The following is an 11,906-nucleotide window of genomic DNA, read 5'->3' on the forward strand; positions in this document are numbered from 1 at the left end:
AAGTGGTGCTAAGTGTACTAGTAGCATCCTCCTAGACCTCGGTTGGTGTGTTTACTAGAGTGTGATTGTACCCCGCGCTGGAAATATCGCAATTCGCAGTTCATACTATTAAACAGTATAAAGGAGCGTAGAAGTGTTACATAAGATCGAGACCATGGCTTGACTCGAATTATATCTCCAACAAAGAAGGAAAAGATCGATCTAAAAAAATACTAAATTCAGTGCAGCAGCGTTATTACGACATACATTTATTATGACTGATTTTATTTGGTTTAAACACCTTTCTTTAAAAATCTGCATACCTTTTTGAAAAACTCTACACTTAGGTACGTTTCTACATTTCATGACGTGAATAATTAATTGCTAACGAAATTTATACAAGCCTTAGTGCTTCCTAAAAAAATAACAAAAAGCTTGAGAGTCAATTGAAAGCTTCAAAGAAATACAGAGCTTATTCTCACCAATTACTTATTGGCAATAATTACTATAGGTACATAGGTAGTTTTTAAGTTGGTAGATAGTTGAAGTAAAAGTATGTAAGTAGGTACGTATTTATTAGTTGATAACCTACTTTACACAAATGCTGTTTAAGTATTAGAAGGTTATAATAATATATATCATTTTTGTATCTTTTAGCTTAGTGTGTTTTATTTTATTATATATTATTATTTACATAATAGAATTAGGTATATTGTATCCTGAAGTATCATCACTCTGAACAATATAATAGATAGGCTATACCCAATGCATTACATTTTTAAGCAGGGTTTTGAATGTGTGAATGTGATACGAAAATTAAATACACATTATAGACGTGCAATATTGTGTGTTGCAACCTTCAAATACACCAATATTGAATGAGCGTCAGTGCATAAACCGAGAGCAGTTGTCAGAATGAATGATACGCTTAGAATGACGTATTCTTGACACGTGTTTAAGTTTATCCCATATTTTTCCTCACTCAAGATTGGTGGCCTATTACTCCACACCCGTTAGGTAATTCAGTTCTATTAATTCTGTGTTTCCTGGTCATAACACACATTTGATCTTAAGGACGAAACCGGTATTGGTGTAAATAAAATTGTAGAAATAATTCTAATAAGTAATAAAATTTATTAACAACATAATGTGTTTTATTTTTAATAACAGCCTTTTCAGAAATAACAGTGAAATAAATTATATTGTTATTGAGGTTAGTATGGGCAAACTTTCTATGTTATACACAGAGTAACATAATAATTACCTTGTAATTTGTAATATTGAAGCAGCAAAATGTAACAGTTTACATGAAACCATATTATAAGTTATATTTTACAGGTAGTATAATACATATATATATATTATATTATGACGTAACAAATAATATTTGGCGGGAAATAGAGGTTCATAGAAAATTTGAGAGTCGCTATTCACACTGGGGTGTTCTTACGTCCTCAGTGACAGCCCATTATTATATTAATAATGTAGGAATAAAATTCTTTATTGTGCTTCAAATGAAAATTTAATTTTACATTCTACTTACTTCCGAGTATAATGACAGTAATTCGATAATTTTTAGTGCTCTAATCTGGGGATTAAGAATGTGTTATCTAATCCAATAAAAGCTCCCGGTAGACTTCAAGTTTTCAGACGTAACTGTAAGAGAGAGGTTTAGAGAGAATTTTTGTAATCCAATTTGACTTCGTTAATATTCTTTACAAAACTTGAAACCTGAAAATTATGTAAAACAACTCTCCCTCTAAGACACCGTACTTTCAAACGGGGAAAAAATCCACTTCAAAGAGATATTTTAATAAGATTTCCTCAGAATAAATATTATTTAGATTAATTTTAACGATTTCGTGTCTTTATCGGGAGAGTAATTTTATTGTATTTATCGTTTCGACTCTTTTCAACGATAACATTTTTTTATGTCTTACATATTTTTATCGTTGATAATATTTGTAATTTGTTGTTAAATTTTATAGAGTACATAATAAAATCACGAAGAATTCAGATAGTTAATAATCTCAATGTTCGAGTACGTATAATATATATTGTTAGAAAACCGAAACTAGGAAGTGTGTAGAATGTGGATGAAAAACTAGAAACAATTAAAAGTTTACTGACCAACATAGTCGCGAACGTGCTTCAATATAAGCGACGTGCGCACAGCAAAAGAAAAATTAAATTGAAACCGTCTTTCTTGTATTCCCAAACCATATGAATATATATTATTATGATTGTATATTACGTGAATATTTATACAATTTATTATTTTATTGGAAATGTGCATGAATAGAAAGAAATAAAAATGTATGTATGTATCCACTTTCTATTATTAAATTATGTATTTATTTAATATGTAATTTTATCAATATGTAGGTTTAAACCTAAACCCTAAACTGTACGTAGATATTACCATGCTAATAATTATTATGCTTGACTAAATAACAAAGGTATACTCTTGTCTGAATTGATTTTATAAAATAAAAAAAAAATTACAAAAAAACATTCAATTGTAATGCTACGTGCCTTACATAATTTGAAATTGTAAACAACCACCGTTGAGAAACATTTAAAAAATAAATATAAGTATTATGTTATTTTACCACTGCAAAAATATGTTGTTATTCCTTAAGTCACAGCTTATGTCAATACGAACTAATACATTAATTATTATTTTATTAACACATTACACTATAAGAGTTTATAAACGTATTGAATGTAATACATGAATACTTGTTTTAAACCTCTTTATTTTGAATTTTTATTAATATAGTTTATTAACACGAACATCGTATTATAATTTCGAACAAAAGTTGCGCGGGAACACGTCAATAAGGCGGGATAAAGAGACCCTACCGCTAGCAATACCAACATAATACTGAGGATTTTAGAGGAAATAAGTTCTATCGCGCTAGAAACAGTAGATACCACGCAACGCGATTCTATGCACCAACTTTACTTTTACCGCGTTCAGTCGATCGATTTATAAAAGGGGCTTTTCCTGCTTTCCTAATAACATTGCGATAAAGCAAGATTTATCTGTAAAAATAGAGAAACACTTAATTCTACTACCAAATAGGGAAAATAATCTTAACATAGCGATTTGACACAGACAAATAAAATAATTCACAAAAATAGATATCTAGCTGGATCGAAACAACAAATATTTAAAATAAAAACTATTGCAACTATAAAGTAAGTAAATCAAACTATGCAAATTATAAATTAGTTAAAGAGAAGAAAACATAAATAATGTGACTGGGAAAAAAACTGGTGATATGAAGCATGAAGACATTGGTGATATTATTTTAAGTTAGTTAAAAAAACGATTGATAGATAGACACCTTCATTAGCTAGCTGCCCAGTAGAAAATATTTTAGCTTGTTTAGATATGTATTTTTAAAAGTACGTGTTTATATTTTACCGGGACTACAACTCAACCCAAAAATCCGTAACAAAGGCAGCGTAACGACGGTGACTCTCGATACGGATGTTGCTTGATTAAATTTTAATTAATTAATTAGATAGGTACCTAACTATAATAAATTTTATTAATACAATATTAGCGATATGTTAAGGCAACGTATAGCTTATAATTTGAGAGAAAATAATGAGTTCCGAAAATATTTTTGGTACAAGTGTGTTTACTGGAAGCCATGCGGAAACAGCGGCAATTTTCACAGACGATTTAGGCAAAATTCATGAATTCAAGAATGGTAACCTAACCTAGCCTATCAAATAATCCAGTATATCGGATATTTCTAAAATTTGTTTTCCGCTGGCTTCCACTATACAACACAAGAACCTATTTTTTTTCAATTGGAAGTTTATTTAAAAAAAAAAATACGGCATTGAAATTTATTATTATGACTGTATGTATGCATGGGCCGATTTCAGTAGCGAAGGGTGGAGGTAGGCTGTTAAGATCCGCCATAAATAGTGCACATTAAACTATGTAAGTCATACGCATTTGTTTTCATTGAACTAAGACTACAATTTACGGTTATTTTTTAAAAATCAATTAAACCTTGCCTAAACCAAACCACAATAGTTTAGGTATACTTTGGGCGAAACGACAAAATTGTGCATACCTTTTCACTCATACTTACTTGTTTTCGTTATATTAAGACGTTAAGAATAAGTATATATTACACATATTGTTAGTTCATTTTTTTAAATTCATTAAGCCCTGGGTAAACCAGGCTATAATTGATAAAAAAAAATATTCTATCTATCAAATGTCCAAAGTTATGAATGATTTAATTGCATAATTTTAGATATGTTTTTATTTTTAACACAAGTATTTTTTGACTATTTTTTATTATGGCTTTGTTTCGCAGGGTTTAATTAAATTTTTAAAACTAACTATCACCGTCTGTAAATAGTCTTATTTCATTGAATACGTATTGCTGACAAAGTTTAATGTGCACTATTTATGGCTGATCTTAACAGCCTACCTCCACCCTACGCCACTGGCGGATTTACCCTTAAAATGTATATAATATGCGGGGGTGGAAAATATATTAAAAAGTGCCTAATAAAATCTGGAAAAAAAGAATCTTTACCTCGGCAATTCATTTTTTTTATTACATATTTTGGCTATAGCCACTTTAGGCTTTATATGTGGTGAATTCGGGCACGTATGTATGAGTAGATAACATACAAAAATACAAAAGGATTATCTCTTTGTCAGAATTAATAAAATGTGGCCGATCCGCACAAGTTAATAAAATTCCATTCTTAATTTAAATGACGTCGTTTCTCTTCTGCGTTCCACCAACCCACCCCACAGTCACCCAATTAATTGAATTATTTTATCGTTTGTATGTATATTTGTCGAAGGAGTTTGCTATCTTGGAATATTTCACCTTTCCGCTTTCTTTGTTAAATTTCTTTTGATTTTTGGAGTAGTCAGTAGATGGACACTTTGCGATTTCGCTTTACCACACTCTTCATCACGCAGCAGGAAAAGGCCAAGCCGCACAAAGCCGTCACGTAATTCAATACAGGAAAAGCACTGTCATGCCAGGCGATTATCAATCGTCAGGAGACAATACTTGAGTATCGTTTTTCCGTGATTCGAACATTCAGTTGTGCCCAAATTCACTCGTGGGGCATCTTCAACAATCCCCTCTGAAAAATTACGAAATCGGAAAATACATTCGAACGTGATTTGACGCCGGAGCTTATATTCAGAGACAAGGGAAAAAACACTTAATATTATTATAATTGAACTAGACTAGAGGCAAATAAATACTAAGGCCTTTAGGCATAATTTAGTACAATACCTAGGTACTAGATAAATTGAAAATGTCCCTGTGAGGCGGAAGAAATCGGTCCTCATTTATTGATTAAAAGTGGAATAAGTACTACAAAAAATTGCATTTTATTAAATAGATAAGTATTTATTGTGTAAGTGTAGGGTAATTTTTGCTAAACTGTACTGACAAAGGCTCTATGTAACCCACGATGACGCGTCAGCTTGTAACATCGTGGGTCCCTGGTTCGAATACTGGGTCTGGCAAATCACATATTAATTTTCAAATTGTGTTTGGAGTCAGAGTATGGACCTAATAGGTTGAGCAAGTGGCTAACATTCATTTCTCGTAAAAAAAAACTGTTAACACAAACGACCACCGCCAAAAAAAAATAGAATGTCGGAAATTTACCAGTCCGTAATACCATAATACCATACCACTTCGTTGGCCACTCGCTATAATTTAAGTGAAATTAATTTGTTAATAAGTAACGTAATTTTAAATATGCACCAAATAGTAGGTATTTATATAATGTACCTCCACACATTTTTTCATAGAATCCCTGTTAGCAAAGCCACCGCACGCCGCCTACATCTATATCTATAACAATACTTGCCGCGGTTATTATGGAAGCGCTAAAATAATTTCGCAACGAGAAAAATTCACGAATCGAAAATAATTAAGGACATACATAAGGATAATTAAATAACATAATTTTACAATCAAACTAACAAACTTACTCATATTATTGAATATAATATGTATTGTTTAGACAAGTGGTATTCAAAATGTCCGTCGCAGCGAAACTGTTCAAAAAACATAATAATTATTCTAGACAATCTCAATTCAAAGCGCAACGATAAATTCCTATGCTTCAATGAATGTTTTCTTCGGACGATAAGAAAATTTAAGCTTAGCTGTCTTTCCATTATTAATTGCGAATATTACGCTCGCAATCTAAATTGGATATAATTACGTTTCAGAGGGGCCAACTAGCGATAGATTCCATAAGAACACAACAAGATTTTGAAGAGAATTTTTTCAATAACGGCACAGAAAGCTCTCTCCTGCAACTGATTCGGAGTGCAAAATGTTTGATTGGAAACTCAAAAAACGTCGGTAGAGAAAAAAATCCAATCAAATCCTTAAGATAACGAACGCGTGGTGAATGATACCATTTTAACTAAATTTAATGTTTATAAAATAAGGCACCTATTAGACTTCTTTCTGTTCATATTTTATTATAACTTGTGTGGAAATACTATTATAATAATTAGAAGACAATGAGAAATCTTCTAAGTAAGTATGTGAAGGTCACTGTGAAACACAAAAAAATTTGAAAATCACCGACGTAGACAGGCATGGCCTCCACAAGGGGGAGGGGGGGCTGACAGGGCTATAGCCTGGAGGCCCTGCGTGGCGCGTCTACCTTATAAGTGAGATAAACACACATCACAAATTTGCTCGAATGAAAAAAAATATATTTATTCGGCGCTATTTGACTTCAAGAGTATAAAGATTATAAAATATGTGGTTGTGTGATACAATTTTTAATTATTGTTTGTCGATATTCGACAACTCCATAATTTAAATGGGTGTATTCAAGAATACAAAAAATCGCTAAAAATACACTGAATACCTACCCTTAATTTTACCTGGAACAAAGATGCTGGTATGGGGCGCGCTTCAGGAAGACAGGTATTCTTTTATTATTTATATCGGCGCCATAACATTTAGTCTTTATTACATACAATTTACATAAACAGTTCACAATAGAATATTGTATTGGATACAGGATGTACAGTATTAGGTACTAACTATTATGCTATTACCCGGCGGTGATCCATTTGAAAACTTCTGCCTTTCGCCCGTCCATATAAGTGATGGCTAGCAACCAATCATCGTAAAAATATCCGTTAACTTACCTAAATACTATTGGCTACAATATGATTGCCTCCCTAATGAAAATAAATTACGAAATAACAATAATAATTATTAGTTTATTTACAGTAGGTATTTTAAAAAAATGTAACGACGACGAATTATCATCGCTTTAATCAAATAATGGCACGTGGAATTATATCACATACACATCCAGATAAAACAAATATTCCCCCATACACGCAGCTTCCTCCGTGCACGTGCACAAATGCAGGGCACCGCACGTGCAAGTGCATGCATCTGTCACATTTCGCAGCAAAATGATAAAGTGGTGTGCGCCTGATGGTGTTATTGATTTGTTCCAATTCCCCTGATAAAACGATTCATTTGGGATTTCGCGTCCCTTCTTTAAGGGCGAATGTGTGCCACGGAATATCAACGACTTGATTGATGCGTTATATTTAGATATTTCAATAAATTATCATGGGCTCAGGTGACGTGTGAAAGTCGAAAATGAATTCGCCTGAATAACTTGTTAATTTGTATAAATTAACAAGTTATTTACATAACAAGTTATATATTATATAGTAACAAGTTGTATAAATTAACAAGTTATAAGACATTTATGTAACTATTCGGTACCTATTTTAAAGTTATTTAGCATTATTTTATAAGTAGTAACATAATATTATATTTGGTAAACTTTTCATTAGAGTTTGGAAAAATAGAAAATAATGGACCATGAGATAATTATTATTAAATTGTTATAAAATAATATATTGTAGGTATTATGATAGTTAATACACAACGCAATATGTTCAAGTTCGAGCCAATTACAAATGAAAAGATTATACTTACAATATATTTTTTGAATGATGTACTTACTTTGCATTTTGTTTTTGAAAATTTATTATATTGTTCATAATTACATATATTTTTTTATTATTATTATTTTCTTCTCTCTTGTGTGAGTAATATTTGTTATAATGTAAATCTCATGTTGTGAACGTCCTGAATTTTGATTTGTTATCTCCACGATGTTTTGTTTTCTTAAATAAATAAACAAATATTTTTTGTCACACTTCATTATCAAAGATTGAATTTAATAAATTACTTGAAAACAATTTTCCTGCATATATAAATAACTCAAAAGGCTTTTTAAGAAGACTGCTGACTGGTTTTAAACATTTTCTTCGACCCCTATAAATTCACGCTCATGTACTAACTTCCGATAAGTAGGGTTTGGAGCTGTAGTTTGTATGAGCGAGTAGATATGTATAAATATTATTGAATTTTTTTAACAATCCTCTTATCTAATGCATCAGGTGAAAGATCGTTTTCTGTTTTAAAGCGTGTAAAAAAATATTTGAGAAGTACTATGGGAGAAGAAAGATTAAATAGTATGGCCATTTTTTTTCTCAATTTTATTTCTATTACCTTTGATATATTTTATGTTAATAAATTAATGAGAGTTTCTATGTATAAAACTTTTTTTTTCTAACTTGAATTTGGGGGCTCCGAAATTTTTACCGCTCAGGCCCTCCGCTTGACTTGATCCGCCCCTGATTTTATGCTCCATTGTCCTTACTGACTATAAAAAATAAACAGAATGATAAATGAATATAACTTATAATTTTATTATTCTTATGAACACTAGGATAATGTGTACCAACCTCTATACCTACTCTCAATAACAACAAGCTTTCTGTGAAATATTGCCATTATTTATCAAAGTATTAATCAACAAATTATCCACACTACCTACCGACATGACATAATATCCTTCATACTGAGTGTACAAAATAAACGGAATAATAAATGAATATATTATCTTATAAGATAATGTGTACCTCTTTACCTATCCTCAATAACAAGCTTTCTGTGAAATATTGCCATTATTTATCAAAGTATTAATCAACAAATTATCCACACTACCTACCGACATGACATAATATCCTTCATACTGAGTGTACAAAATAAACGGAATAATAAATGAATATATTATCTTATAAGATAATGTGTACCTCTTTACCTATCCTCAATAACAAGCTTTCTGTGAAATATTGCCATTATTTATCAAAGTATTAATCAACAAATTATCCACACTACCTACCGACATGACATAATATCCTTCATACTGAGTGTACAAAATAAACGGAATAATAAATGAATATATTATCTTATAAGATAATGTGTACCTCTTTACCTATCCTCAATAACAAGCTTTCTGTGAAATATTGCCATTATTTATCAAAGTATTAATCAACAAATTATCCACACTACCTACCGACATGACATAATATCCTTCATACTGAGTGTACAAAATAAACGGAATAATAAATGAATATATTATCTTATAAGATAATGTGTACCTCTTTACCTATCCTCAATAACAAGCTTTCTGTGAAATATTGCCATTATTTATCAAAGTATTAATCAACAAATTATCCACACTACCTACCGACATGACATAATATCCTTCATACTGAGTGTACAAAATAAACGGAATAATAAATGAATATATTATCTTATAAGATAATGTGTACCTCTTTACCTATCCTCAATAACAAGCTTTCTGTGAAATATTGCCATTATTTATCAAAGTATTAATCAACAAATTATCCACACTACCTACCGACATGACATAATATCCTTCATACTGAGTGTACAAAATAAACGGAATAATAAATGAATATATTATCTTATAAGATAATGTGTACCTCTTTACCTATCCTCAATAACAAGCTTTCTGTGAAATATTGCCATTATTTATCAAAGTATTAATCAACAAATTATCCACACTACCTACCGACATGACATAATATCCTTCATACTGAGTGTACAAAATAAACGGAATAATAAATGAATATATTATCTTATAAGATAATGTGTACCTCTTTACCTATCCTCAATAACAAGCTTTCTGTGAAATATTGCCATTATTTATCAAAGTATTAATCAACAAATTATCCACACTACCTACCGACATGACATAATATCCTTCATACTGAGTGTACAAAATAAACGGAATAATAAATGAATATATTATCTTATAAGATAATGTGTACCTCTTTACCTATCCTCAATAACAAGCTTTCTGTGAAATATTGCCATTATTTATCAAAGTATTAATCAACAAATTATCCACACTACCTACCGACATGACATAATATCCTTCATACTGAGTGTACAAAATAAACGGAATAATAAATGAATATATTATCTTATAAGATAATGTGTACCTCTTTACCTATCCTCAATAACAAGCTTTCTGTGAAATATTGCCATTATTTATCAAAGTATTAATCAACAAATTATCCACACTACCTACCGACATGACATAATATCCTTCATACTGAGTGTACAAAATAAACGGAATAATAAATGAATATATTATCTTATAAGATAATGTGTACCTCTTTACCTATCCTCAATAACAAGCTTTCTGTGAAATATTGCCATTATTTATCAAAGTATTAATCAACAAATTATCCACACTACCTACCGACATGACATAATATCCTTCATACTGAGTGTACAAAATAAACGGAATAATAAATGAATATATTATCTTATAAGATAATGTGTACCTCTTTACCTATCCTCAATAACAAGCTTTCTGTGAAATATTGCCATTATTTATCAAAGTATTAATCAACAAATTATCCACACTACCTACCGACATGACATAATATCCTTCATACTGAGTGTACAAAATAAACGGAATAATAAATGAATATATTATCTTATAAGATAATGTGTACCTCTTTACCTATCCTCAATAACAAGCTTTCTGTGAAATATTGCCATTTTATCTACGGATCTATCAACACACGTTCGCGACGGTTTGTCGCATTGAAGTATAATAATTATAAGTTATATTATTTCGAGTAGTATCTTCGTTCCAACGCTATGCCATTCCTACGGTAGTCGGTGACTAATGAACTCGCCTGTTCAGACTTGTATCGTGGCTTGTTTAGTATATAGTGAGAGGTGGTGGGGGTCGCTACTCGGCCGAAATAATAGAATAAAATGGATCGGCTGGACTGACCATTTTACTAACCTACTCGACTAAATTTGTCTGTTCAGACACATTTATTTACCAAATCACTCGCTACTCGACTAAATCACTGGATCAGTCCGAACAAAGCTTAAGAGTCGGTTGTACGGGGTCTATGAGTAAGGCGCTTAAAATAGCCTAATATGACGCCATTTTCATGGGATCACTGCCTACGCTGATAGTATTTGGTATATAACATGGATACATAAATATGTTAAGATTAGATCTGTCCGTCTAAGTGGGCAATCACTAAAGCCTACCATACAACTTCCTCGGATGCGTTCCTTGTCCTGGCTGGGATTGTTCCCCTTGACCTGCACATAAAGGTAGGTACGCGATGCTTTCTCGATGCTCCTCGAAAGTGAGAAGGCGGTTATTGGTGACTTTCACCTAGCCCCGCCTCCAAACCTTGAAGCTGAAAAATTATCACTGAGGAAGCGAACTATATGTCAAATGATGCTGGATGCGGTGGTAAAGACCCGGCAGCGAAAGTCGAATGCTCCACCAAGGACAGGCACATATATTTGTTTTTTCCAGGCGATTGAAGATAGCCGCTTTGACTCCTGACCACTACACAAGTCAACTTTTGACTTGACACGGTGGATTCACCGCCAAGCTCTGTGAGCTTGGATTTGTCATCCAACCAACATATCCATATAGCAGAAAATTACAGGATGCAAACCACATACTCTGGGAATGTCCGAAAATATGTACAGAAT

General features: G+C 31.6%; 1 protein-coding gene across 1 annotated transcript in view; it reads right to left on the reverse strand.

The window, feature by feature from the left end:
* The window catches only part of LOC147066206 (uncharacterized), a 215,554-nt gene extending 212,686 nt beyond the window's left edge, over positions 1–2,868 (reverse strand). The window contains exon 1 of the mRNA XM_085955879.1: positions 2,592–2,868. The gene's annotated coding sequence lies outside the window, so the exon portion shown is untranslated. The remainder of the gene's footprint in view (positions 1–2,591) is intronic.
* Positions 2,869–11,906: the final 9,038 nt, after the last annotated feature.

The sequence above is a fragment of the Rhyacophila brunnea genome, unplaced genomic scaffold (genome assembly GCF_057557595.1).
Source record: "Rhyacophila brunnea isolate RB1 unplaced genomic scaffold, BYU_Rbru_1.0 scaffold_5, whole genome shotgun sequence".
NCBI classification, from domain to species: domain Eukaryota; kingdom Metazoa; phylum Arthropoda; class Insecta; order Trichoptera; family Rhyacophilidae; genus Rhyacophila; species Rhyacophila brunnea.